Source organism: Plectrocnemia conspersa, unplaced genomic scaffold (assembly GCF_051122295.1).
Source record: "Plectrocnemia conspersa isolate PC_06_02 unplaced genomic scaffold, ASM5112229v1 ptg000002l, whole genome shotgun sequence".
In the NCBI taxonomy this organism is placed as follows: domain Eukaryota; kingdom Metazoa; phylum Arthropoda; class Insecta; order Trichoptera; family Polycentropodidae; genus Plectrocnemia; species Plectrocnemia conspersa.
Window position 1 is genome coordinate 11831554 of NW_028277166.1, and position 8070 is coordinate 11839623.

An 8070-nucleotide genomic window follows, 5' to 3' on the forward strand; every position below is an offset into this window, starting at 1 on the left:
GTAATAAAATATATTATTTTAAATTTAAGACGTTATAAAAAGCTTCTACTTACTATAGAACAGCATACCAAATAGAGTGATATAACTGTAATATTGAAATTAGATACAGTTTTAAAAATATAAAAATCAAAAATGAAAATATGAAACATATAGTAGCACCAAACCTATTACTAAAATTTTTTTTGACGGACGAACGGTGATGGGTGGCAATTATATTTATTGAAGTTGTATATATAATAATTTAGTTACATTTTCTACGGAAAATTATGATAAGAGATGTCAGCGGACGAGGCGCCGCCGGTCGCCGTCTTCTTCTGTCCACCAAAGGATGTGTTTTCCTACGCTGTTACCAGAGTGCCACCTAGTTTTTTCCCATATTAAATTATTTGCCCTTTACACTACTAAATATAACTAGGAAGAAAGAAAGAGACCTTGGCATTGTTGCGAATGTTGCTATACGCATGGTGAAGTCAGTACAGCTGGTTTTTGTGTGCAAACAGTGAGTTGTTGAGAATATTTAAAAATATCTATTATAATATAACAGTTCTGCAACTGATAAGTATTTTTTTAAAGATATATATATATAAAATTATTATATTATATTCCGTGATATTATCACTAAAGAAGTTTATGTTGCTTCACTCTCTTGAGTCTTCTTGTTTGGTTTTCAACGTCGAGGAGACGGACAGCTTTTTCATTGACATGCTTTTGTAGCCTCGCGTATTGGGCTGTTGCTGTTTTTTGTATTGCCTCGTTTATAATATCTATACCAAGATGACGGTGGTGATCAGCGTTTCTAATATATCAGTCATGTCATGCCAGATCTTGTCGAATGCTTGGGAGACGTCGAGAAATACAGCCGCGCAGACTTTATTTTCTACTAGAGCTTGTTCTATGTTTCTATGTGTTGATTGTTGGTTGGGTATTTGCTTTTTACTTCTATTATGGGTATTATTCTTTTGAGATATTTTTCGAACAATTTGGATAACACGGGTAGCAGTGATATTGGTCTGTGTGATGTAAGTTCATTCGATGGTTTTCCTGGATTGGAGATCATAATTACTTCCGTGATCATTGAATCGAAATACTACGTTAAAGTACTACAGATTTTCTTGAAAGCTCCTACAAGACCTGTCCAGTGAATAAGTCATAGATTATCGCTTTATTCGAGTTGATTTCAGATCAAATATTGTTTGTACTTCATTGATTGTGGCTGTAGAGATTATAATTTCTGTGTCTTGTAATGTAGCACTAATAAGCGATTTTCCGTTTTATTCTTTTGGTTCAGGTGTATGAATGTCAGCTAAGTAATTTGCGTAAAGATCAGCTTTGCTTTGATTGTCTTTGATCCATTTTCTTTGAGTGGCTATGCCTCTAGAATGGAACGTTTTCGTAGCTTTCCAAAGCAAGTAATCTATGCAACGTTCGGCCGACAGTTATGTAAGTTTTGACTGATTCTATTTTTATATTTCAAATTTCTTCATTAGGATTTCGAATAGCTTGATTCCACGCCATTTTGTGGATTGACGATCGTGTTCGCTGCCATTTCTTTCGGGCTCTTCCTTTTTTCTCTGATGAGGTTAATAAATTTACTTCCTTAAAGCTATCCATATAAAAGACTATAAAGTCAAACAGATAAACCTACATACTGGCCAACGGATCCCAGTAAAAAACCTAGCTTAATTGACCTCTGTATTATCAATTACATATCACTCAAATTTATGAAAATAGATGGAAAAAATAAACTAAAATCCTATTTTAATTAACAAGAGAACAGACTGGTCAAGTTTGAAAATGGAACTAAAACGAGAAATCGATCAAAACATACCAATCAAAATCTCTCAAATAAACTGGTTAACGGCATACAAAAGTTTGCGTGGAATAATACCGCTGTAATTAGAAGAAAACTCGACGGCATTAACTACCCGCGTAAAGGTATTAACCTCATTCAAAAAAAAAAAGAAAAAATAAGATGATGATACAAGAGATCGGTGGATGGGGCATCCCCAGTCTTCGTTTTTCCGTTGAGGCTCAACAAAGAACGTGTTGCTCTACGCTGCTGTTACGTCAGTGTTACCAGAGTGCCGCTTAATATTGATCCATTGTAAATAAATTGTCCCCCGCTCCACAATTTTAATTACCATATCACTAACAGATAAATTTTCTATAACAAATATAAATTAATATATGTTTCGCTTTAGTTAAAATATTATATATGTTGCAGTGAATGTGTATTATCAGTGAAGTTATATTTTCACACGCGTTTCAGTGAAATTATTTCCGAATACATTTTTACCAGTAGGTCTATTTTTTTACCAGCAAAAATATAATTTAACTGATAAGGGTAAGTGAAATTATATGCTGCTCTAAAATTTATAAGACTCAACTTAACACATGCTAAACGTCTATTTGATATTCAAAGCTTAAACCAGCATATAATTTACTAGCGTCTATCAGTAAAATTAATTTTTCGCCAGAAGTAATATACAATATATCTATTGGTGAAAATGTATTTTGATATGACTACATTGAAATAAATGAAATTTGAAATTTTATTAAAAATTGTGAAACTATAACTTTTCTAAAACACATATAAATTACCAATATTATTGAAATAATCGCTTTATGAATGTAGTCGTGCATAGTGTAACTATGCACGACTAAGCTAGATTTTTATTTTTACATCACTGTTATTATTCATCACTGAGAGTAGGAAATCTTAAAAAAAAGTAATTTGCGATAATCGATTGGAATTTGAATTATATAATATTCTCTACAAATGATCTTTGGGATACGATAAAAATGAAGAAGCATTAGGGTTCAGAAGGGATTTGATCCTAGGTCCTCTTATTAGTCACTGGCCTTCACAACAAGTTTATCGTAATTATATTAAGCTAAATATATTCTCATAAAGACTGTCACACATAAACAAAAATATTATTAATTAAAATGCGGACAACCTTTTATTACGTTTCATTCAACATTCTGTAAATAAGTTATTCTTTATTCTAGAAAACTATATATTTTTAAAATATTTCCTACAATGTCAACCAGTTTTTTACTACTTCAATATTTTTCCGAGGCTGTCCAATAATTTGCATACGTGTGTCCGCCAACGACGACGAAATCGTAAAATTGTCAATTTGGTAGCCACCCCCGATAATTTACGTAGCACCTCTAAGCGCTAAACCGAAATTGGTCGCTGGACGCGTTCCAAAGTTGCCAGAACGAAAATTTATCTCCGGATGGAGAACGCGTTCGATGCAGCGCCGTTCAAATGCGACTTTCACTTGCCCGCTTCGCGCTGGCCCAGTTTGACTAGTGGCGACCTCATTCGGACGACACATGGCAACACCGTGCGGTGGCAACCCTGCGGAAGATAAAATGCAAATCGACGGTCTTATCGAGATGTGGCGTTAGAATATTTTTGGTAAACGATAATGATGCGCGTTGGAGCTCCCTTATGTAGGTGGCAATAAGATGAAAAAATAAATAGCATCGACAGCTGATAATATAAAATCGATGGCTGGCAACACTCAATCTGCCATCAAGCGGTTTTCTTTTTAAAGTTAACAATTTTATATTGCTTTTATGTTGTTACAAGTGCAATGATGAAATGTTTTATATTCATCCCTATAAGTTGTTTAAGAACAGCTTCTACTATTTATTTTCGCAAATTAATATATTATTTATTTAATAAGTAATATAAATATTATATTTTTAATCATATATAAATATAATTTCTACAATCAATGCTAATTACAGACAAAATCCCTTGAAATGCTATCGCATTTTATACAGTGCGATAGCGCGAGCTAACGACCTTGCTCAGCGATTGGGAGAACTGTTTATATAACGTTTATTTCTCTATGGTACTGAATTAGAAGCATATGTATATAATCATGACATTTATATAACAAAATTTTAAAGATCAGTGATTATAATTTTAAGCGAAAACCTAATAACATTTTTTTGTATTTAAACAATAGAAAGAACACTAGGGACATTTAGATTTAGAGCCAAAAAATACTTTTGGGTTTATATTTATAGCAATATATATTAAAACAGTTTGTATTTAAATTTTAATTAAAATTGTTTTTTTCCGTAAGATTAGTGGACATACGTGTAAATATGCTTAGGTATTCTGGTTTCTCGGTGGCTTTTTTATTTCTCGAGAAATTTTAATAAATAAGAACATATATAATATGTAATTAAAATAATACCGTATGTAATTTTAAATAATCAGAGAACTAGATGATCGTTAAAAAAAACTAATCAGCTGCTAATTGATAAGTTTCCTAGAACCATTTCATACCAAATTGAATCACAGCTTACAGATGTTTCCCCATCTATAAATAGATTATGTATGTCGTAAAAAAAATAAAAATATTTATATTGTTTTATTCCATACTTTCCCATATGTTTTTAAATTATTATTTTCAATCTGTCGTTGAAAATAGAAATTTATATTAAGTTAGAACATGCACGACTGCAAGCTGTAATCAGCCTTGACATTTGTCAGAATGGCAGACGACCGGTCATAATTGCACAAGTGTACTTTTCTCTAATAAAAGAAAAAACATCAGATTGCATGCTGTGTGAAAAAAATACATCATAAATTTCTCAACTGCTGTGTGTTATTATATTATATTTAAGAACGTCAACGTGTTATTTGGCTCAAACAATAGACGTTTTCGCAAAGCTTTCGTTTGAAATAATTGACAGTGGCTTGCTCTTGACTTTGATCTTTATTCTAATTAAAAAAATGCCTAATATTATTTTATCGTAAAATAAATATTTTATTACTTTTCCTTTCATTACAAACTCATTGCGTAAGCGTTTATTTTCATCACATAAATATATACCGATTAGTTTTAATTAACTCGTTTAATAGAATTGAGAGTAAAAATAAAATGTCTAAAGGCCGTCGCCCGGGGCGTTTTCTTTTGAGGTGCACGCGTATTTTTCGTGTCTGATTTATTGAAAGATTTTTACGTGATCAACTTCCGCTTGTATAAATATGTTTGGATATGATTTGACTAGTCAATTATGACATTCGTGAAATTCACGAAATTAAGCGAAACTCGATATACGTGAATGGTCATCGAAGTTATTATAGGTAGAAATCAATTAAAAACCACTCGACTGGCTCACCTCGAATGTATCTTTGAAATTTATTATTTTTAACGGTATATATGGTATAATAATACTAGAATTTAATTGCAAATAAATTAAATCGTAATGTGAATATCTAATGTACCTAAAAGATATTTTAAAATCAAGGTTACAGGTCCATATATTGTCGTTATTTTTCGCCCACAATTATAAACAATTCTTCTCGATAGTCCTTTGCATAGAAAATTATATGCTCTAACAATTATAAAAAAGCGAATATTTATTATTCTGGATTAGTTAAATGTCATGAAATATAAATTTGATAATATTTCGTTTTAATTAATTTATTACATTAACAAACGTCGTTTAGTTTCATACAGTAAATATATTTTAAGTACTATGACTTTAGAATTTATGCTTAATAATATATTGCTTTCCTTAAAACTATAAATTATACCATATGTATCAACAAATGTGTTTCTTTCCCATGTTATTTATATACATCTTAATAAATCCTGATTATAGAGTCTGTTTTACATTAAAAATATTCACATACACATTAAAAATATTTTTTTTCATAATACGTTTAGAAACTGCTATACAAATAGTGTGTTTTGTACTAATAGAAATTACATAATCAATTATTATTGATCCTTAAATAAAAAATATATTATTGAAGAATATATGAAGAAAGAATATTTTTTTATATTTTATGCAAAAAGGTTATACATCCATGGTATTTGTACTTGCTAGAGCAAAACCTGTAGAATGGTAAATGATATTTTTTTGTTATTAAAAATGTAATATAGTAAATATTATATATATATAATGCCTTATATAATTATTGGTTCTTAATGTATTGCCTTCTTTAATAAACATAAAAAAATGTTAAACAGTAATGTGTTATTTTTCTCAAATTTCTACTTAAAAACTGAAACATAAATAAAGAATGTTGTACTTTATCCTAAAAAAATCGTTTAGATTCTAATTTGATGTTGAAAATTTTTTATTTAAATATTTGATTAAGCTAAATTAATTATTCAAGATGAAAATTTTGAACAAATATTTTACTACGAAAATATTTAACTAATATGTTCGTCAGTGAAAACTAATAAATTATTGACTTAAATATACTGTAAACAAGAAATTTAAAAGCTGGATTACAGCTTAACAATGTGAAATTTTCTTAAGGAAGAGTGACTTTTAGAGAAAGATATTATAATACATAAAATTGAATACACAATCTAAAATATACATACAAAATAAGCACATATCTTAAATTAGGAAAAAAAGATTTTACTAATATACATATTTAAAAAATGTGATTTGGTTAGTAAAATCTTGCACTACGCCGGTTATATCATTATTTATATAGTTAGAAAGCGCATGAAGCGCAAAAATGACGCCTTTTCAGTTAGATAATATGTTCAAATAATATATCTCGTAAGTGTGAAGTATGATAGAAAAAAATACGTGTCTAAAATCTGACGCGCCTGCGGCTAGCATAACTTAATGCCAGAATTCCGATTGCCGATTCGTCTTAACAATTTAATTACTTTCAGTGAATCCCGTGTTTGAAGCATCAGAAGAGAAAGGTTGTGAGTGATTTACGAAAAAACTGACAGCCAACTCATATATCATCTGTTCCAAAAAAACCTTAAAGACCTAAAAAATGTATTCCAAAATATATACTACTGTAATCATATACATATTTATTTTTATGTGATATACAGGATCTATCCTTAAATATTTGATATAGGTTAAAAGTCACATTAAGACCACCGCAAACATAAAACGTATTATACTCTATTTAACGAAATTTACGAATTACCCGTGATGGATGGTCTCAGTTCGGCGATTGATGGAGCAGTTTGGAATGCTTATCAAAGTTGCATGAAAATGTGTTGAAACGCTGTAAAAGTGATTGACTTCCTGTTCTTTGACTTGTTGTGAAACGCGAGCTTTTCCTACCGTCTCGTCTCTCGGTTATTACATCAAAATGTTATATGCTGATCTATGGCCATAAATCTTCATCGGAGACCCGATATGTTATAATATTAAAAGGAGATGCGATAAGTGCTTAATTATACGCGTGAAGGCTATAAAACTGTTACGGGTAAATATAGAGGTGAGTTTTTACTTGTTACTATTTTAGTATTTTATGCAATAATGATGTATAAAAAAAATATTATCTATGACAATATATGTCTTAACATTATTTTTTTATATTATTAGCTAATAAAACAAGACATCAGAAATGTTTTAAGAATGCTCAAACTTGAAGAGTTTTTATCTTAAAAAGCCACTAGACATATTGAGATGAAGCTTATAAAAAATGACTATTAATTTAAACAGTTCAAGATATGTAGAGATGGCATTGAATACTAAATCCGTTTAAAATTTCATTGACTCTGATTAGTGCGTAACTTATAATTCTAAAAGTTTGTCCTTCTATCTCACTAAAAACTCGCGAATGGTACTTTCTAACGATATAAAATTTTAATGCAATGTTCTGCTACGTATTAATGTTTTTTTATAATATATTGAAAATCCAACTATAATATATATTCACTATAGATTTAGCTATCAAACAGAAGATGCGTACAAAGCTGTGTATATTTATTTTAAAATAGACTAGCAAATGTCAAAATTTCTTTAAACTACATAAAACGAATGGCGAATAAATACTAAGGTAGTATATGTTTATAATTGCAATAATAATGAATTAAAAAGATTACCTCTAAACACAATAATCTTTAATATCAATAGCTAAATGTGCTATTAAGGTATTTGGATTTACCAAAGCTGTAAAATTTAACGTGGTTGATTGTGAAGGCATTTAGCAAATGTGAGTGAGGCATGTGTCCTAGTATTCGCTTTGAGATTATTCAATTCTTGATTTTATATCAAAATGTCAGTGCTTTTTATGTTCTAGCAGATAATAATACTTCAACA